This window comes from Rhinolophus sinicus, chromosome 3 (assembly GCF_057876585.1).
Source record: "Rhinolophus sinicus isolate RSI-liver-muscle chromosome 3, RSI-T2T, whole genome shotgun sequence".
Classification (NCBI taxonomy): domain Eukaryota; kingdom Metazoa; phylum Chordata; class Mammalia; order Chiroptera; family Rhinolophidae; genus Rhinolophus; species Rhinolophus sinicus.
In genome coordinates this window covers 173,230,194-173,253,413 of record NC_142503.1, presented here as the reverse complement: position 1 = coordinate 173,253,413, position 23,220 = coordinate 173,230,194, and the positions used below count along the sequence as shown (strand labels likewise).

At 36.2% G+C, this 23,220-nt stretch overlaps 1 protein-coding gene across 13 annotated transcripts in view; it reads right to left on the bottom strand.

Annotated features, from left to right (window-relative positions):
* RAD51B (RAD51 paralog B) overlaps nt 1-23,220 on the bottom strand; it is a 619,726-nt gene that overhangs the window by 481,581 nt on the left and 114,925 nt on the right. The gene's annotated exons all lie outside the window — the stretch shown is intronic.

Below are 23,220 nucleotides of genomic sequence, written 5' to 3'. Positions count from 1 at the left end.
TTTAATATATAAATTAACCAATCTAAACTGCCTCCCAACAGTCAGCTAATAGAATTATGCCTCCAAGGGAAAAAAAGCTATGATTTCATAAATCCCGTATTATGATGTTTCTCTTTTCCCACCAACATTTTGTAACACCATCCTAAGGTAATCTGTGGTCAAAGGGATGGATATGGATGACTGAATGCTTTACAAACGAATTTGTTATACTCTTTCACAACAACCGTTAGAGCGAACAGAGGAAGTTTGAAGTCATGTATGAGCTGGAAAAGGGACAGCATGCTTGTGAGGAGCATGGTTTTCAAAAGAGAACTATAAAAAACTTCCTGATGTATTTAGCATCTGATGTCTAGGATACTTGGAGCAATATATCATTCTTACAATTCTGCTGTAAAGTTAGTTGGTAGTTTTGTTCAAGTTAAAAGAAAGTGAACACAGATATATGTCAGAACTTCACTCATTCATTTGTCCACGATGTGAACCACTTCTTGATGAATCGGTAATAGTTTCAAATACTGGAAGAATATGTTCTCAAGCTTGCGCGCGTGTGTGTGCACTATTCATAATATAATGGCTATAGACATGACACACTTTTAAGTTTAATGTGCATTAACATTTTCTCCATCACTTTCTTAAGTCTAGACAATTAACAAAACAGTAAGTCCAGTCCTGATTTGCTTCGTTTGCCAATTTCCATGGTGTTAATACTTGTACTAGGGCTGACTTCAAGTTACCAACGTGACGTCAGTGAGCACAGAGCTGGAAGAGATGTGCAGCGCATACATCATGATACAGCATTTCTACTACAGATACAATAAACACAAATAACGTCAAGAGCATAGATAATAGAAACATGTAGTAAAAAGGTAACTATGAAGTGATGAGTTTTGAGTATTTATTTTTATTTATTTAATTGTAAGTTTAAATACAGTTGAATTTTTAATGATAACCAGCTCACAAAATTTCTGAAAAATTAATAGCTGTTTCTCAGGAGTTGGTGTGGGCTGGCTCTAGCACACACTAGCCGTACACCACATCCCACATATTGTTGCTACTACCACTCGATTTACATATCACTTTGGAGTTTTCTTTAGAAATCTTTGGAGACGTGTAATAAATTTTGTGTGTTAAAGAGACAACAACAACAAAAAACCTCAGATACTGTAATATGTAATTTTTATGCAGACTAGTTTGTAGTTACCAATAGAAAACTTATGAACCGTCTATGCGCCACAGCCTTTAGGAAATCAACTAACAAAAGCAGCTTTGCATCTTAGGGGAGAGAAATGCAGGCCATAGATATTTGGTAAAAAAGGACATCAAGCTGAAAATAAAGATATTTGCATCAATTTTTACAGATAAAACTGGTCAAAAAGACTTGATTTCCTAAGGGAACCGAAACTAAAAGAAATAGCTGCTTATAAATGAATCATACAGATTCTACAGACAACTACCACAATATAAATGCTTGAGATGCCATAATCACATGTCAATATCAACTTTTTAATTTGTATAATGTAAAATGTAAAAGGAGAAATTACAAAGAAATCCAAAGCTATTTCACAAATCCCTCTTAGCCAAAGTAAACCACTGAGAGAATGAAAGAATTTATTCCACAAAATGGTCATTTATGGTATTAAGTCGCACTTTTAAAGACTTTCAAAAACAAGTCTGCATTGCCCTGGTAAATCTTTGCAAAACTGCAGGCAGTTAAGTAGTTCTCAATCCCTTAAAAAAGTTCAATTAACCAGTTAATATTAACAGAGTGAAATTTCAACTACCTCCTCTTTCCTGGAGAATATGCTTGTGTGCATGCCTCTCCAAAACCGACCACAATGTCCTGTGGGATTGTTTATTTCCAAAGTAAGTCTTCAAAGCTGAGGAAAATGTACAGCACGCATACTGTTTATCTCTACAAGCTGGAGCATATGGAAAAATTTATAACCGTCAAGTGTTATTATTACACTGCAAAACAAACACGCAGACATACACAATAGGGATAAATATAGTGAGATTCGTTCACAAATCGGAGATGCTAGAGGCACATGGAAGAGTTTACAAAAATTGCAATGTTTAAGAGAGCAGGAGGACGGTGGAGCCAGCCTGGCTTTACACAATGATTGTATGGAAAAGATTCTGCTGTTGCTCCTGAATTATCACACAGGTTTAGGCGTGCAGGTTAATTTGAGAAGCAGCCCTTAAAGAAAAGGAAAGAAGAAAAACAATTCCTGTCTTGTATTCAAAATTGCAAAGAAGTATCATTATGGATTCAGCAAAAAAAAAAAAAAAGAAAGAAAGAAAAGCAGTAAAACAATTAAAATGATAAATTAACCACTGAGTCACAGTCAAATGAAAATATAGTTGAAAATTATTTTCACAGAATATTTATTATAAAGGAAACAATTTAGTTTATTAAAAACTTTAATATATAGTAACATAAATTGCTGAATTGAGGCAATTTTAAAATAGAATCCAATTTTGCAATGACTTTTAGGTAAAAGGGATAAAAGGCACTAAACCTATATTTTGAAATGTAGAATTTTGCAGTTATCTCCCCAAATCCTCTTTCAATTGGAATATACATGATTTCAAACGTAATTTTTACACATAAAGTTTTAACGAAATAATAATTTCCCCCAAATTTATCAATATCAGCAGTTCCATGAAGAAAAATTCTAAGTATAAAGACAGAAAAGTAATCCCAGGAAATAAAAGCACTCTCTATCCAAAGCTCACATGTACTAAATGCAGAGGCTGAAATAAGGCTTGGATGTTTTTTCTATTTTCTTCAGTGCTCTAGTCATTACTTTAACAGGCAAAGAATTACTAAACAAGCAAAACTCTTTGACGGAAGCACATACTTTCCACACACTCTAAGTGTCAAAGGCCTGTTTAGAGAAAAGCCAAACAATCTACTGCATCTTAGACGTAAGGGCCAGAATTAGGTGATGTTTCTGACTAAGGGGTCTATTTCTGCCTCTACCAAGGCCTCATTTTGTAACCTTAGGGAAGAGATTTATTTGTTTTTCACTTGGCTTTAAAAATAAAGATGGAGCCACAGAACCTCTACTTAGCTCCCTAGAATATTGTGAGGCTACAATAAATAATGCCCATAAAAGCTTTGATCTCTTCAGGGGAAAAAAAAATGAATTCTGACACAGGCAGAAGTTTTAGAGGTTCCGGTGTTAACTGAAGGTGGAACAGAAGGAACAGATAAACCACTGGTCACTGGAAACATGCCTGTTAACCCTTCTTATTTATTTTCCAGGTAAAAATGGGCTTTGAAACTAAGCCCATAAACTGCCATCGACATCATATCCAATTTTCACTTCTTTTACATCCACTTATGCCATCACTACAAATTATAACATCTGAGCAGGTAAAAGACAGCAAAGGGTAACTAGACTCATGAATGGAAAACCAGAGGAAAAACCAGGATGCTTGATTTCTAGGCCTGGCTCCTCTTGACAAAAAAAAAAAAAAAAAAAAAATAGGGAATTAGAAACTTTGTTTAAAAAGTAGATTTCAGGCCTCATTATAGTCCCATCTGCCTCTCTCATGAGAAGTCATCAATATGGCTGCCAAGATTTCTTGGTGGAAAAAGGATTTTGCAAGATGAAACAATTGTAGTTAACTGACCTTAATTTCTGGATCTATGCCAGTATTTGCACTTAAGGCATTAAGATGCTGGGTACAATGGTTTCAATTGAATCTTCTCTCTAAAGTCTCTTATGTCTGTAATGCATACAATTTACATTTTTTAACTATTGTACATATAATGATAGCAACAGTTTCTTTTTTATCCCTGGAAGTTTGATTCACAGTACCCACACATTTCAAACGCCAGATACTGTAACATACTATACGACAACAGAGCAGCATTTAGAAATCAAATTGCACAGAATAAAAAATGAGAGAATAACTGAGTACATAAACAATCTTATTCCACATCTTGACATAATCTGTTTGTTCCATTGACCATAATCTTAACTCTTAGGGTTTAAAATCTACCATATAACCAATCTTTAATCATTATCATCTTCTAAGAAAGAGTGGTAAGTTACTTTTAACTTCTTCTAGCTTTAACTAATTCTGATATTTTCTTTGTTTGTGTTACAAGGATACCTACCTGGGTGTGGTATTATGTTTTCTTATAAATCTTAGTGTATGTCATTAATAAATTGATATGAAGGTCAATAATAGTAAGAGACCTTTGAAGACTGTGCCTACCCTTTTATGCTCTGAAACAGAGGCACAACTTTAGTTAAATAAACAGAAAATGTCATACTTTTTCTCACTCTCAATTTCAAACTCATTAATCCCTCTAAGCATCAGAAAAGGCGGTTTGCTTAAGACTAAATACCAAGTAAATTGCAGAATAAGGATTTCAGCCCAAGTCCATCTTGCTTCAAATGTCTGTGTTTCTTCCACCATGCCCTGGGGCCTCTGACCAGGGTGCAGTCTTTTCTGTACGAACAGAGGAAGGCAAGGCCCTCTCAGGGTCCAGAATAGCAGTGGCAGCTTCTGCTACCCAAACCCTTCATACCACAATCAAGCGAAAGGAAGGGGTGAGATGGGGAAGCTGTTCTGATTGCTGTTCCCTGTCTAACTCTGGATATATATTTTCCCATATAAATAGAGTCAACTTTATAAATGGCAGCAGTAATACACCTCCTGGAGTGTTGGAGTGGAGTTGTAAAACAGTAAGGAGGTAAGTTTTCCTTGTATACAAATACTCAAAATGGGGAGATTAATATTATACTTTCTTATTTTCGTATCCCACCCAAGAATATAACTCAGAATCTGTTAACTTGTGAGAAAATAACTTTTCACTTTTTAAAGACCTAAATTAATTTTTCTTGTGTTAGCTGATGTTTTCAGAGCATCGGAGCATGTACATAAAACAAAAACAGCTCATTTTTGAATACTTTAAAACTGACATTGTGCCAACCTCCCTAATAGACAAACACCTTACATTATTTTTTAAAAGATAAAGAAAAGGGGGGGGGGGGAGAGCCAGACTCTGGAAATAAGAGATAAAATGATAAAAATTCATGAATATAAATTCTCACAGTTTAACTTATATACAGGAAAAGAACTGAGTAAATTAAATTATCAGAGTCCAAAAGAATCAGAGATCACATTGCAACCAGGAAGCAGACCTATCCCCAACATGAATTTAAAATATATTTAACTTGGGAGACCCAAAGTTAATTCCTTTCAGTCATATCCTCTTATTACTTTTGCTTGAAATCCAAGGTGCATGGTGGTAAATTTGCCTAATATGCAACACTAGGAATCCCTAGCTCTTCAGAGGAGCCCTGCAGATTCTCTAGGTATAGACAACTGCTGGAGAAGAATTTGGCAGGGTGAGGAAGAATGGAATGGCTTATTCTAAAGGGCTTTTTCATAAGGGTCCAGCATAGCCTTCCTCTGGGGCACTTTGAAACAAGAGATTTACCTTTTTGCTAAGAGTGGTATCTGGGTCTGCCTGAAACTGCACAAAGGACAACCATTATTTAACTCTAGTTGATTATAATTTTGTATTAAATTGGCTTTTATAAATAAACTATCTTCCTAACATTCTTGATATAGACTTAACATGAAGGCAAATAATCCTAACTAATTTAAAAACAAAAATCTAATCTGTGCTGGGTCAGAAAAAAGAGTTCTGACAAATCCTATCTTCCAGCGGTATGAAAGGCCCAGTAACTGCAAGATTAGGAATATTTCCCTGTAAAATCTTTCTAATTATCTTTTTGATCCAAGATGCACTACAAAATGAAGAAAAGCTCCCCCAAACTACATTATCAAATAGTCTGTGGTCATATTAGTAAAGCAAGGAAAACTAATGTATAATAGTAATTCGTTTTTATCTCATATTAAAAAAAAAAAATACATCTTTCTTACTTAGGAATAACACAATCCAACACATTAGGTACCAACTACCTTCCATAAGAAAGCTTTCCTAAGTAAACTTGAAGAAAATGCTTCTTAGTGAGCAGGGTATGCCCACTTAGGTCTTTCCAGAGCATTCATTTTTCCCTGCCAGGGATGATTCAGCTGCATTGCCTACTTCAGCCCAGCGGTGACTGGGAAGGAAGGGATCATTAACCCATCAACAGGTTCCGTCTGAGCAGTCTCCATGTGTGCAGCAGCCTGTGGGACTGGCTATGAAGGTGCCGGAAGGCTAAGCCACATAAGCCACAGCCTTCTGCCTTCCTCGTGCTTTCTACTTAGCGTACTAGAGAAGAAGATAGCCCAGTGGGGTGCATTATCTTTTAGGATGCACCAAACTGAAGGCTGCATAATCCAAACTCAACTTCGAGTTGACAAACTTCACAAAATTATCCATGGAAATGCCTTCCAAATGTAACTGGAAGACCGAATGAAAGGAGAAGTGCTGATGTGAAGTAGCATTTTACACTCAGAAGCATCCACCTGGGGGAAAAAATGGTGTTTGTAGTACAAAATAAAAACAAACTTTAAAAGATTTTAAAATAAGGGAACGTGTGAGGATAGAAAAATAAGCGCATGTGTTGAAGCAGTCTTATTATTGTCCACATTTATTTATATTAAAAGAAACATTTAAAGCTCAATACAGGAATACCATATGTAGCTCTAAACCCTAACAAATGTTGGGATGTAGGATGGTTTTTCTCCTCACTGAATTATTTATGAACATTTAACAAAATTTTCCTGTCTAGCATAGGCCAAGCACTGTACTATGGAATACACCCACAAACAAAAAGGACATGGCTCCTGCCTTCAGGGATCTTGAGAGGAGACAGGAAATATATAACGCATCAGAAGCACTATAATGACAGGGTGATGTGGAAGAGACCACGGGACACCAACCCTGTAGGAAGGCCTATCTGAGGAAGTGAAGCTTAGGTTGAGACCAGAAGGCTAAGCAGGAATTAGACAAAGAGAGATGACGAAAGAGGCAGAGGAACAGTGTGTGCGATCGCTCAGAGTTAAGAGTCAGCTGAACAAAATGCAAATTAATGAACCTCAGTAAGGCTAGGGCATGAGCAAGGGGAAGAGTGGTACAAGGTAAAGCTGAAGATGTAAGTAGGGCCTGATCAAGACGGGCTCTGTCCTAGAGACAGGAAGAACTCACTGGAATGTTTAGAAAGGGGAATAACACTATCAGCTTTGCATTTTTTGAAAGATCACCCTATCTACATCATGGGATATGGAATAGTGTGGTATAGGAGTGAACGGTCGAAGGCTACTGTCACAATTCTGTGAGAAATGATAGCTCCTTGGTGGAACGGTGGCCTCCAAAGTAAAAGAGATGTGGGAAAATTTAAGAAACACTTAGGAGGCAGAATTATCAGAATTCTGCTTGGTCATGAAATGCAGGGAGGGAAGCAGAAAAGAAGGAGACAAAGCTATCTTCCAGGGTCCTGACTTGAGCCACTGGGAGATGAAGTCACCCCGGAGGAAGAACAAGCTTGGACAGGGAGGGGTGGGCAAAGAATGAGGTCAGGATTGGGAATAAAATGTGAAATGTTTGGGAAGCCAGACTGAAGTGGATCCCAACATGAGTTAGAAGTAAAAAGTGGAGAATAGGTGTGATGGGGAAGAGAGACAGTGAGTGCTTCCTATGTAATTGAAGTAGGACAATATTTCAAGACAACCTTAATAAGCTTAGGAGCCAGTAGGAAGGGAGGTAATAATAATACAAGGAACTTTCTTCCCGAGTGCGCTCTTTGTACTAGCCACAGAGCTAAGCGCTTTAAAGATATTATCTCTTTTCATCTTTACAACAACCCTATGACGTCGGGATGATCCCCAACTAACACACAAGGAAACAGAGGCTGAGAGATATTATGTAACTTGTGCAAGATTTCATAGCAACAGACCTCAAATTTGCATCCAAGGACGTCTAATTTCAGAGGCTAGTCCTCATGGTCACTAGACGACATGCAGGACTGAGGAGAGAGACAGTATTAGAGGAAAATCAAGATCCCTCCAAGGTGGAGGAGGATGGGACCCACGCTTTAAGAAATGAAGGAAAACCTGTCTTCATCACAGAAGGGACAGAGGAAAAATAACCACATGAGAAGATTTATATTTTGATGGCACATGAGGAAGGATTTTTCTATCTGAGGATTTGTGTCTTTCCTATTGACCCGAAACTAGTCATTTGCTGAGTATCAAGACAGAATTAATGAGTAAGATGGTTGAGATGAGTAGAATATAATTGAAATGATACATTCACTGAACAAAATTTTTTGAGTGCCCACTAGGTACTGGGTACTAGTCTAGGTACTTGGGATTACAGTAGTAAAAAAAGAAATGTTTCCTATTCACATGATCTTTAACTTTTGTAGAAGAACACATAAAATATATAAGTAAACAAATCAGATAATTTCACATTGTGACAATGTAAGAGAGGAAATTAAGCAGGGTAATGAGTCTGAGAGTGTTGACGGAGAACTGCGTTACATGAGGTGCTGGCGGAAGATGTGTGTGAGGCAGTGGACATAGCCGAGACTGGAAGAAACCCCAGCTGGAGCACAGTCACGCAGAATGGAGGAGACAGTTATTTAGGGAATGAAATAAGATTGCCGGGTAACCCCGAAAGGGCAGATGAGGAGGGGGCCCACATATTTACAGTGATGTTAATCTGCCTCACTCTGTATTTTTCTCCAGCTGAACTCAGCAGCTCAGGAGGACTTGCAGAGAAAGCTCAAACTCACCCAGCTGGGAATTTACCAGGCAGATATGACTGATAATGGGATGCAAGAGCTTAGCAAGTAAGGAGAGAAGCTAGAGTTAGGTCCGTGGACTCTAAACTAAAGAGAAAGGATAGTGAGGAACGTGTCCCATATAAATGCAAGTCCCCATAAGGCTGACGATTTGGTATGTAAACTGGAAAGAAGAAGAAATTATGGCCAGAGAGGAAAACATCTGAATTTCAGAAGAGAGGTGAAAAGAGGGTAGAAAAATGGCATGGGAGAAAAGGGTTTCAAAGATGTGATTATTAAAAAATAAATAAATAAAGAGACAAGGGTATTGGAAGGTATTGGAAGAAGAATAATGGAAGAAATGGAGGTACAAGTACAGTAGCCCCCCTTATCTGTAGTCTCGCTTTCTGGGGTTTTAGTAACCCCCCAGTCAATCATAGTCAAAAAATATTAAATGGAAACTCCAGAAATAAATATTCACAAGTTTTCAATTGTGTGCCATTCTGAGTAGCGTGATGAAATCTCAGATGTCCTGCTCCATTCCGCCCGGGACATAAACCATCCCTGGTTCAGTGTATCCACACTGTATATGCTGCCCACCCCTTAGTCATTTAATAGCCACCTCGATTAGCAGATCGACTGTCGTGGTATCAGTGCATGTGTCCAAGTCACGCTGATGGTAGCCTACCACTATGCCATAGTGCCTCCGTCATTTACCTCATCTCATCTCATCTTGCAGACACTGTATCATCGCACGTCATCACAAGAAGAAGGGTGAGTACAGTACAATAAGATATTTTGAGAGACCACATTCACACAAAGTTTATTACAGTAAATAGTTATAATTGTTCTATTTTATGATGTTATTTTTGTCAATCTCTTATGTGCCTAACTTATAAACTAAACTTTATCATAGGAGGTATGTACATATAGGAAAAAAAAACGTAGTATGTACAGGGTTCAGTACCATCTACATTTTCAGGCATCCAGTGGGGGTCTTGGAATGTATCCCCCATGGATAAGGGAAGACAGATGTATAAGAAGACAGAGAATAAAGTGGAGGGGGTTGGGGGACAACGATAGCACAAAAAAGAAATAACAGTTTAGCTAAGAAGCAAAAGTATACGCAAAGAAGCAGAGTATTTTACAGGAGGGAAAGAAATGGTAGGGGGGACTTAAGAAGACAAAGACCCTGAGACAGTGAAAGTATGGGAAAACAAGGAGCATCCTCTCAGAAAGGCTATAGGGGAAACAGCATCTCAGGGGAGAGCCAGACCTCAAGTCAGGAGGAAACCTTCCTAAGAGTGGCTTACCAATGCTGAAATTTCAGACATGCCTGCCATCATTGGCATCTGATCCTTGTGTGAAGGAACCATTTCTCAGGGTGTGATGTTCTCCATCTATGCTTCTCTTTTGCCCTGATCCTCTAATATGACATTAACGTAGTAGGGAAAAAATCCAAGAGAACCACCAGTCTGGAATAAACATCCTTTTAGACAAATAATAATAAAAAAATTATACTTGGGGAAAAAAAAAAAAAGCAAAGCTGCCATGTTGACAGAACAGTAAAGCAGTTTATTTAGAGAGTCATTTGAACAAGGCAGACACAGTTTAAGGACCCAGGGGGGTTTTCAGTTTCCACCATCTGGTTCTTTCCCCAGTCCTCTGCCATGCATCACAAAGGTCTCTGTGAATCCACTTAAAAAGGAAAGGGCTAACACTGCTTTTTATTTGCTTTAACACTGCCCTCAATAAAAGGTGGTACATCCAAAGGATAAAATAAATATTTGGCCACAAAAATCACAGTGCAAAAATATATTTATTTATGTGGAAAGGTGTTCTCTTTTCATTGTTGAGTATAAAAAGCAGGTTATAAAATAAGATGCTGAGTATGATCTCATTTTTAAACAATAAACGTTTTTTTATATTGTGGTAAATATACATATAACATAAAATTAACTATTTCCAAGTGTATAGTTCATTAGCATTAAATACATTCACACTGTTGTACAACCATCATCCCATCCATATCCAAACATTTTCATCTCCCCAAACTGAAACTCTGCACCCATTACACAAAAACAATGAATTTTAACATATGCACATACCAGGAAATGTCTGAACGGGCATACACCAAAAATGTTAAAGGTGGATATTGCAATTATAGATACTTTTCCTTTTCTACTTTGTAGTCCTCTATGTTTTGAATCTTTTATTAAAAAACTGCATTTGTAGTGTAATTTTTAAAAATAATTTTAAATTATTTTTTAAAAGACACTGAAAGTTCAAACATTAAAAATGAAAAGAAAAACTGGAGTAGGGGCCATGTTTATCACGTTCTTTAGATCTGCACTAGTAACTAAAATATATTCCATGAGTGATCTCAAGCAACTCAAATTTTCAATGTGTTTTTTAGAATGGAAAAAAAGCCAGCGCATTATCAATTGCCTAATAAATATTGCAATACTTGAAAATAAAAATGATTACTGAAGAATAGATAGCTCACTGTCCCCCATTGCTCATTTTCCTCTTCTTCCTAGTAATAACCTCAATTCTTAGCTGGGTACATTGAGCCCAACCAAAAGACAATATTTCCTGGTTGTCACTCTTGGAATTACTTGTGACCATGTGACTAAATTTTAGCCAAAGAGGAAGTGCTATGTGAAACTTCTTGGAAGTGCCCTTAGAGGGAAGGCACACCCTCTTCTTGTTCTTCTCTCCTTCCTGCCAATTATAACACTGACTTGATGGTTGAAACTCTAGCAGCCCGTCTTGGACCATGAGGCTACATGATAGGAATGAGGAAGCAATAAGATAAACATCTGTTTTTTTGTTATATGCAGTCAACTCAATGTATTATAACTGATACAATTGCCTCCTAAATTGTTTTCCTTCCAACATGTCTCATACTCAGTCCTAAACTTTTGTCAACAATGATCATAAGAATACCCATAGACACTGGTAAATAAATAGAACCAAATTCAAAGATGATCAATTCTCAACCTTCTTCCCACTTGAATTCTCTATAGAATTTGCCACTGTCAACAATGCCAACTTTCTGACACTCTTTTCTCCACTGAATCAACATTTTATAGATTTTTGTTCCCATCCCTTTATTAGCTCTTTTTCAGTTTCTTTGCAAGGCTTCTTTATAATCCGGTGGTCAATGTCTCTAAACTGTTTTGACTATGACTAAATCTTTTGTATGTGTTAAATGGCTGTTTCAGTCATCAAAATTTCCCTGAAGCAGTCTGTTATGGACTTAATCATATCTCTCCAAAATTTATATGTTGAAGTCCTGACCCCCAATGAGATGGTATTTGAAGATGGGACCTTTGAGAAGTAATTAGGTTTAGATTAGGTTATGAGGGTGGGGCCCTCATGATGGAATTAGTGCCCATACAAGAAAGAACACTAAAAAGCTTGCTGCTGCCCTCTCCCCTCTCCCCTCTCCCCTCTCCCCTCTCCCCTCTCCCCTCTCCCCTCTCCCCTCTCCCCTCTCCCCTCTCCCCTCTCCCCTCTCCCCTCTCCCCTCTCCCCTCTCCCCTCTCCCCTCTCCCCTCTCCCCTCTCCTCTCTCTCTCCTCATCATTCTGAGGACACAGTGAGAAGGTGGCCATGTGCAAGCCAGGAAGAGGAACTGAATTGGCCAGAATCTTGATGTTGGACTTCCAAGCCTTCAGAACTGTGAGAAAATAAATTTCTGTTGTTTAAATACCCATTCTATGGTATTTTTATTCTAGCAGCCCAAGCATACTAATATATAGTCATTCATTCAATTATTACTGAATACATAATAACTAATTATTTATTGAATGATTACTATATGCCAGGAACATTACATATTTTATCTCCAATTATCTCAGTAACCCCCAAAGCTACAGATTATTATATTCATTTCAGAAATAAAAGGCTTGAGGCCCGAAGAATAATTACCCAAGGCCCATAGCTGGTAAGTGAAAGTCAGACTCTGGACACAGGCTTACTTAAAGTTCACTACCCATTACACCCCATGGCACACACAAGTCTCCAACTCAAGGAGTTTATGGTATTTTAGAGAGACAATTGAGACCAATAAAAAGCTGAATAATTCAAAAGATTAATAATAATACATGAGAAAAACACAGAAATAATAAAAAGTACTAGAAGGGAGCAATTGCTGAGTTCAAGAAATCATGAAATGCTTCAATTTCTCCCCCATAAAAATACAGAGCATTATTTTAAAATTAAATCCTTGTTGAAACCCATCCAAACCAAGTAAATAAAGTGGTAAGGGACATTACAACCTTGAAATAAAGATAAAACCTTAATAGAACTTACTTTGACATTTAAATTAGTACCTTTTAAAAGTCACCAAGAAAAAGCATTTTCCTTCTACAAGGTATGCCACAGGTGATTTGTTTTATCACATCTTAATCTTTAGAGGAAAAAATTACACAGAAGCTTAGCTTTTCTTAACTGTCTATTAATGTTAGCCAGTTATTGACTAAAAAGAGACTGGGAAAATAGTTAAAACTCTGTTTTGGAAGTGTGTGAAATTAGATTATCTGCTTGTATTTGAAGTTAATTTGAAAAGGTCTGAGAAATTTCTTCACAAAAGTAAGAAGAGCTATAAAATGGTCAAATAACATTTTAACAACTCATAGATTAGACAGGAATGCGGGAAACACAGGACTCAGTCTCAATTCTGGAACAATCTATCTTCAATTTTCTTAAAGTGATAGCTAGCTACTTTAACTACCAAGCAGTTTTTTAAATAGGTAATTCTAGTGTTTAAAAATGTTTTTATTGTCGGATGCTTTTATAGAAATTCAAAATCTTCCATGGAAATCTATGATAACCTGTACTATGTAAGGGGGAAATGAATCCAGTATTGACCTATAAAAAGGAAATTCAATTTGTATTTTCTATCGGTTGTTAGAAGAAAACATTTAATTTCTAAAACAGATAAGATCTATTTTGATAATACCCTTTAATTCAACAAATAATTAGTTATTAATTATAATTTGATTTTATGACAAAAATATTCTGCTTTCAACATAAAATATGCTCATTATTGGAAACTTGGAAATGAAGGAAAGGATAAAGAGAGGAACACAGTCATGCATGCCCTCACCATCACCAAATACTAACATTTCCTTCTAATTAGCGTATTTTTTTAATTTGGTCATTTTATATAAATTAGATATTTGCATACTTTTGTTTTCACTTAACCATATAGCATTTTCCCACATTGTCATAAGTCATCAAAGAAGTCACATTTAATTCTAATGAATTAACATTCTAATGAACTTACTTAGCCACAATTCACTTTAAACACTGATTTTTCTTTTTGTTACGTTAATAATGCCCTGATGAACATCTTGGTGTTTTTTCTGATTCACAGAGAATTTCCTTAGCATAGATGCTAGCAGTGAAATTACTATCTAAAGTCACACAATCAGCAAAGAGTTACCTGGGTAACGAGATGTGGTAGAGTCTACATGAGTGCTGATTGTTAAATTTTCAGGAATTTTCTAAGCCTGTTGTTAAATATAGACATTATTAAAAACTGAATTTTGTAAAGGTACAAGTAAATAGAATTTATTAGAACAAAGATAATACATATTCAAAATTCATTATTTGTTCATTATGTTACTACATTTTATTATTCTCTCTTCTCCAAGATACATCTACTGTATCTCGGTGGTGGGAATACTACTACATGATGGTATCCTCCTGTGCAGCTCTTCCCAACTCCACATTCAGTGACGTCATGTTGGTAGCATGACTTTGGCCATCATGGGAGTATCCATATCATGGAAACTGGAAAATGCTATAAACTGGTGCTCTTTAGCCACCAAGAGAATCGAGAGAATTAACCCAATTATTCAGATGGTGAGCTATACATGTATCTTGTTTATTTCACCCTCAAACTTCCTATTTTTCTACATATCTTGGCCTTTAAAAGGCCCTCAAAAAGATGGAAGCAGAGACTAACATCTCAGCATTTCATCAGTTTTACTATTTGAGCTACTCAGTAAATGTTTGTAACAGATGTTTGAACAGAGGTGTGTTGCATGGCTGTCAGTGATACAAAAATGTTTAAGTCTTCAAGTAAAGAAGCTAAGGTATGAACAAAGAATGATATAATTAGATAAAAAAATGATAAATACCGTAAGATAAAAAGATTCAGGGATGCAAAGAAAGGAGAGATTATGTCCTGCTGAAGAATTTTAAAAGAAGATATTACATTTTTAGATGAATAACTAGAAAGGTGTCATAGAAAAGTGAAATAATTGTTTAAGGCTATCCTAACTCCTCCATCCTCTTCCTTACATAGCATTTCTACGTACCTGCTTTATGACATATCACTCCCCTCCATTCTATGTTGTAATGACTAATACACTCATATATCTCTTCCCCACTACTACTCATACCTCCAGAGCAGAGCTTTATCTCCGTATTCCCATCACAGATGTTCAATAAATGTTTCTTTAATGGATGAGTGAAAGAATGGATTAATGAATAAAAGCTCACATTTATGAGCTTATAATGTACTTAGCATGGTTGTAAGCACTTTACATTACATTAAATCATTTAATTTTTACAACATTATGAGGTAGGTGTTATTTTTACCAATGACAGAACTCAGCCATTTTACAGACAAGGAAACTGAGTCACAGAGCGATTATAACAAGACCAAACTCACACAGAGGGCAGGAGAGCTGGAATAAAAACCCAGTCAGTATAACCGTAAAGCCCCTGCTCTTCACCACTCCACCATACCACCTCTCCACCAAGAGCGAGAATGACAGAATAGTACCAAATCCATATAACAACTTTTTTTATTCATTCTTACATTATATCCAAGTAGAAAAATAATAATAATAATGCCTGCTTCTAAATTATGTATTTCAGTCAATATAATCAGTTCATTCACATTCAGAGTAGTATAGGGCTCCCTCTTAAATCTCTAAATTTAAAAATACAAAATAAGTCGGTCTCATACTTGCCAAGTTTTGATCATGCAAACTTCTACATATATTCCTAATTGAATATCTGTTTTTAAAGAATATCCCAAATTTTCCAATTATAAAGACTAATATTTAAATATTCAAAAAAAAAATGTCAGATACTCCATTTGAGTTTTGAAAATCTAACAAGGATACCTTTTCTTGTCTGTGTACTTTATACTTGTTATATATTTGTATCTGTAGTAGACACTGGAAGCTATAGTGTAACTGTCACAAATGTACCAGGGTGAAAAGGGGGAGGAAGGGGAAGCAGTTTCTGTCCCCGATAGAACATCTTCATGATGGTGGAGATTAAAAGATCACTGACCTTACCAAAGGTTGTCATTTCAATACCAATGAAAAAAAAAGAGAGTCATCAGGTAAGATTATCACATCAAGGCCAAGATATTGTATTTATTTTCATAAAAAGACACAGAGTCAACTTACCAATCAAATTTGGTAAGTTAGTCCAAGAATATTACTGTTGTCAAACAGAATATTATTCATAACATATGTATTCATTTGGGCACTGCTTCATGAACAGACGCACTTATTTTACCATACCCCAGCTCTAAGAATATGTAAGGATAGAACCTTGGAGGTCTGACCATTGCACTCATTTAAGAAATTCCTTATTAAAAACTGTGCCTCTCTTAAATCCAACTAATACAAGAAATAGAAAGATACATTTCCAATATTTTTCAATGTTTAAATAAATAATTCTATGCAAGTTAAAAAAAAATCACAGGAAGTTCTTTGTTATCCTTCAAGGTCAGAGAAAGTTGTATTCCAGTTAATCCAATATTCTGATTCAGTTTCTTCAACTATTACATAAGATTGTTAAGGATTAAATGAATTAATGTTTGGAAAGTACTTCGTATAGTACCTGGCATATAGATTAAGTGCTATATGTATGATTATCAATTAAATTAAGTGATATAATTGTGGTAAATTTTATTTCCAAAAATGTCCTAGGCATATTCCTGGTCCCACATGCTCTTCCAGAACCTTACCACTCCCTATCAAAAGGTGGAGTCCGTTATTTTCCCCCTGAACCTAGATGGACTTGTGACTGTTCTGATCAACAGAGAAGTATAGAAATGTTATTCTGATTTCCAAGGCTATGTCATAGAAAGGATACAGCTTTTGCCTGGCTCTCTTTTTTTGGAATGAATTCTCTGGGGAATCTAGATACCCCACTTAAGGAAGATCAAACTATTCCAGTTGGAGAGATCACAAGGAGAGACATATGTGGAAAGAAACTAGAGCTTTCCTAGCCAACAGCCAGCAACAACTGCCAAACATATGAATGAACGAGTCTTCAGATGATTTCAGCTTCATACTTTATGGAACAAAGAGAAGCCATCCTTGCTGTGCCTTGTCAAAATTCCTGATCCACAGAATCTGTGAGCATAATAATTGATTGTTTTATGCCACTAAATTTGGGGCTAAACTGCCACACTTAAATTTGCGTTTCAACTAAAATAAAAAAGATTTTAAAGTAGTGTGAACAAAAAAGGGGTTCTATGGAAAGCAACCTCACTGGGTGATCTTATCATAAATTCCTAACGGGGCAGGTCATGGTAGGTAGTCATGCCTCAGGCACATTACTTCTTTAATAAAAAGTTTATTTTTGCTTTAAGCAAGCCCTGTCCTCTGTCTGTGCATCGAGGTCAACACACCTTTAAAATGCCTGTTTTCAAAGCCCTCAAAAGAGAAACCACCCTCAAAAGAGCACATAATCCTGTTGACTAACCCGTAATCCAATCTCTGGCTTGCTTTCTCTCACTCTCAAGTAATCTTCCTTATGTTCCCTCTTTAATACCAAATGCATACATAAAAGCTGCAAACAATCACTCTGGGAAGCATTTTTCTCAGTTCATTAAGAAATTAAATGTTATGCAAACAGGACAGATATAAAGCAGAAGAGAGACTCATAAAATGAAGTAGAAACAACTGTCAGGCATCCAACATATTATTATAACAACGGCAACAGCTAACAGTTATTGCCTTCTTTGTGTAAGGCACTGCAAAGAGCCATGATTTAACACCCCTAAAAATCCTATAAGGATAATGTATTATCTCCATTTTATATCTCACATGCAAATCAGAAATTAATAAAATACCCCAAGCCCAAAACTATTTAAAACATATTTTCATCTTGCTGTGTTGATTCAGATGGCACTCTTTCAATCCTTGTAATGGATCATCATTATAACTATTGCTAATATAAACCAGGGGTTTGCAAATCTTTTCTTAAAGGGCCAGATAATAAACACTTTAGTCTTTGAAGGCTAGGAGTATATATAGTCTTTATCGCATATTCTTCCTTGTTTGTTTGTTTGTTTGTTTGGTTGTTACAACCCTTTGAAATAGTAAAATCATACTTGGCTAGTGGGCACTATAAAATATGCTGTGCACTGGCCCTGGGCCCTAGTTTGCCCAACAAACAAACCACAATAGGGAAATGATGAATGCTATAAATTCAAATTAATAAACCTATTTTTATTATAATACTTATGATAGCACCTACAGTAATACTAAATTAAGAAAACACCATTTCTGGCTCTAGCCTATTATTATCCGCTAACATCACAAGCTGCCCTGAACTGCTGGAAAGTGAAAATGTAGACCCAAACACCCATAATTTCCATTACAATAAATGTCTATTCATAATTGACATTCACCTAGTTTGAAAAGGTCTGGAAGACTGAAAGATATTATGTCTCTAGGGTCTGACTGCTTCTCCAGGCATCTACATAGATATCTCTGTGTTTGTTTGTTGAGATTCATGACAGCCCAGTGTGAGTGATAAAACACTGCACACTTCTAACCTTTAGTTTCGATCCTTTGGAAGAAAATGTTTGTTATTCTTGGCAGGAAATGATGGAAACTGGTAAGAAATAGCCAGACTACCTTCATATGTAAGTGAGTTGGAATTTTTAAGGAACAGTTCCCCCTAGTAAATTTGTCTACACACAGCTTAATCAACCAAATTTACAGCTGTTAACAGGTTGTGCCTGTGTATTCCTGAACATATAAATAAACTTCTTAATCGGAACAAAACCAGGTTCAGAGTCCAGTTGTTTAAATTGGAATGGTACAGCCAGGACCTAACTGTAGTTAAAGTGACTATTAAGGAGAAGCATAATCTTAGTAGAAAAGTTGTTTTCCAGTTTCCCCAAAGCTACAAAGATGCTGCTCAGCAAATACTTCTGTGATCATCGAAAACTGAAGTTACATGACCTCATTCAAAAATAATATGTCCAAAACTAATGCCAAATCAAACACACAAGTTTTCAAATTCAGGTTCCAAATTAGGAAGAAGCTAATTACTTAAACTCAAATTGGAAGTGAAAAGATTTTTGAGAGCCTATAAATTCAAAGGCCCTTAGAAATTGGAATGAGTATCAGAGTGAGGAAATCAACCCATATGTATAAAAATTTTTATTCATTTTTCTAAGGAATGCAAAAGTAAATAAAGTTTAAGTAGGACATAATGAGTATAGGTTTATAGACAGCCCTCTTTACAGACTGAGAATAGATACGAGTTGATTACGAGTAGCTAAGGGGTTAGCCATGTCATGTTAGTGGAAACATGCTAAATTAATTACTTAGAACAGTCATCGAGAAAAGTAACCAATCCAATCACTAAAAAGACACAGCTAGCCAATTTATATCCTGTTTTTGGAAATTCCTGAAACATTAGAAGTATTATTTCAAAGCATCTGATATTTTTACTATCATGTATGACTCTACGTTTCTTGTAACCAAAAGACAAAAAAAAGAATACAAATTTCTTTGTATTAAGTACAAACAAAATTGAGCAGTTAACCATACAGAAAAGTCTATCACCCATAAAAATAGCACTTTTGAACCTATATTACTACATAATTGACAAACTCTATTTATTATAAGTTGAGCTTAAACAATGCCATACTCTGTATGAAACCTAAATTTTATGATAGCTACTCAAATGCTATAATATCTGCCAAATTCTACTTTTTCTCAAATTATTCCAATATGACTTTAAACTAAGTATCCAGAGTAGAAGCTGATCAGAAGAAACAGCTCAGGTATATATATATATTCCAAGTACTGGGAAGGGATCCAATAACATTTAAAAGAATGACACATAAGCAAGAGTATCTATTTAAAAGTATTTGATTTCTTCTGACACAGGAAATATTTTTATACTGACAAAACAGAGCCCATTACTCTAAAACCTTATATAGAGAGGGTGCCAAAAAAAAATGTATACACATTTATGACAACATCTGTTAAAATGTGTATATATTTTTTGATACCCCCAGTATTTGTATTAGAAAAACAAGGAGAGATTTGGTCTGAATAAATAAAATGAATAAATGTTACAAAACCCCAAACAACTATCAGCTTCTCCAATGAAGCTCTATGTCTGATGACCCAAGGTTTCAATAATCTTCTTCTGTGAACTTCTGTAACATCTGTGGACTAATCACATGATCAAGCAGTTGATTATACGATGTTGCTTTGTACTGTTTTCAAGTCATTTCTTATGCTGTTATACGTCTTTAGTACTTTCTGCATCTCACAGCCATCTAAACACATCAGTAAGCAATTCTTATGAATAATTTCCTGAAAACTCTCATTAGTACTGTAGAAAGGTAGGTTCCAATTAGATATAAAGAGCTTTGAATACCAAGTTAAGGATTTGCACTTAATTCAGTGGATCAGGGCAAGCCATCGAAAAAGAATAAAATGATAAAAACAATTATTGGGAGAAGAGTAACCTAGATGTCTTGTGCAGGCTGGATTTGAGGGATAAAGGACTGGAGGGAAACAGAAAACAAAACACAATTAAGAAACTATTCAATTATTCACAAAACAGTTGCCCAGTGCCTTAACTAGAGTGGTGGGAGAGGAAGTAGAAATGGACATAGAAACAAGTGAATTGATTAAGGGAGCCTCAAAGTAAATAGTCACAAACTGTTCATTTATTAAGTATGCGAATAAGATAGAAGGAATGGTCAAAGATGCCTAGTTTCAGTTCAGCAAACATTTAGCCTAACTTTGTGCAAGGCACACGAAAACATGAAAACAGATCAACACTCAAGGTGCTCAAAATCTAGCAAGGCTGACAGACAATGTCCATAAAAACAATGAAATTTGACCATAATGAATATTATAATAGAGGTGTAAATAACATGTTATTGTAGTCCAGACGACGAGATACTTAATCCTGAGTAGAACTGGGAAGACCAATGTTTTCTGAGTGAAAACAGGCTGAGTGACTGTTAGAATAATGGTACTTTTACCAAATACTGTGTATTCTTTCTTCAAAATATATTTGAATCGACCTCTCTTAAATCTTTCCACTAATAAAGTCTAAGCACAGGTATTATACTTCATCCGACTCCCAGCACCGAACATCATCTCTCACCTAGTCCCTCCTCAGAAGAGCAAATCAAGTTAATACCAGAATTTGCTAGCAGACTCCTTTCATCGTGCTGCGCTTTCTACTATAAGGAGAGGACTTTGGTGACTTCCACTGACTTGGAGGGTCGACCTGCTGATCCCAAAACAATCACTTCTCCAAGGCCTCTCATCCTACCTTTCATCTGAGCTCTTCTCATTTTGGTCATAAGAGTTTTACATTCCCTTTTATCCTGGTTAAAGAGATGTGTCCTCACTGTAAAGATGATTTGAGGAGCACTTGACTTCTGAATCAGAAAATCTGAGACGGCATACTGGCCCCACCACCTCCTGTTTATGATATCGGACAAGTCAGTCTGCACTCTCATTTCTGTACCTGAGGAAATAAAGCCAACCTCATGGGGATATATTGAGGATTTATGTGAAGTTTTTATAAAGTGTGAAGAGCCAGGATATAAACTTCTATAAGTATGAAGATGATCATAGATCCATATTAGGTAAAGTCAATTATTTACCTAATGAATGGTCAGTCTGATGGTTCAGAGGCTGGATCAGGGATTGGCTATCCCAAGTATCTGATACCACTTGTTTTGGCATGCAGAGCTAATTGCGGGGGAGGGGAGAGTTACTACATGATTTTTAATCTATATCCATAAAGTGATTTCCCAAGATGCCTTAAGCTTTTGGCTTTCTATCCCTAGCTAAGCTAAATAAACTGATGTTTTCATCTATAAAGAAAAACAAAAGCCTAACTGGCCTTTCAGAGCATGATTCGAATAGAATTGCAAATAACTGCTTCCCATTCTGATTTGTTTTTTTTTTTTTTAATGAGGAACATTTTCATTGTTTTTAGTTTTGTTTGTTGGTATTAAGGAGGGCATAGCTCACAGTGCCCCATGTGGGGATCAAACCAGCAACCTTGGTGTTATTAGCACCACACTCTAATTAACTGAGCTAACTGGCCACCCCCCACTCTGCTTTTTAAAGCATTTATAGTTTGGGAAACATTTTTATTCACTATTCTCCTCATCTATGCAAATGTTTTTGCTAGAGTGCTCTATCTAGTCATTTGTTAACTATCTATAACAATGCTGTCCAGTAGAACTTTCTGCAATGACAGATATGTTCCACATCTGTGCTGTCCAGTAGGGTAGCCACTGGTCGCCTATATCTACTGAACACCTATAATGCAGCTAGTGCATCTGAAGATCTAATCTTTTACTTTAATCTTAAGTAATTTAACTGTAAATGGCCACAGGTGTCTACTGGCTACCATTTTAGACAGCTCAAGTCTATTGCATGTGTGCCAGAGAGAAACTCATTAAAGACGTATAAAATTCACTGACAAGGCTGGCAGCCAGAGTGTCCACCCCACCGCAGTTACAAAATTCTGCTGATGCTGGAAGCCAGGACACGGTCCTTTCCACAAATGCACCTGCACAACGGTAATTCACGTCATTGTTCATGGTGTTCCCTCTGCTTAGAATGCCCTTCCCCCAATGGTGTGCCAAGCAAACTCCCATTCATTTTTCAAAGCCAGGTTAAATGTCACCGTCCCCATGAGCCTCTTGTGATTTTTTGAAAGCAACATAGCAGAGTGAAAAGAATTGTAATTAAGGAACAAGGTAGATTAAAGTTTGAATCCCAGAGATAGCCCTTACTAACCAGAACTTACTAAAGCTTGAACAAATCTTGAGCCTCAATTTTCTCATCTATACTATAAAATAGTAATAAAAATACTAATCTTGAAAACTTGTTGTAACACTCAGAAATTCTGAGCAACATTATGACTAACATTTATTAAGTGTCTACTTGTATCAGTAACTGTGGAAGTGTAACACTTGAATTTTTTCATTTCATTTGCACAGCAACCCTGTAAGGTAAGTAATATTCCTTTACCTATTCATCCATATAGACAATAGTTCTATTCATTTATTCATTCAACAAACCTTTGAGAGCATAATGTACCTGGTGAGAAACTGAGGATAAAGGACTAAACAAAGTCATGGCACTCATAGATTTGATATTTTCGTAGAAGAAAAGACAATGAGCAAGAAAACCGATAGATGTATAATAGCATATCAGTAGTGTTGTGTTATGGAGAAAAATAGA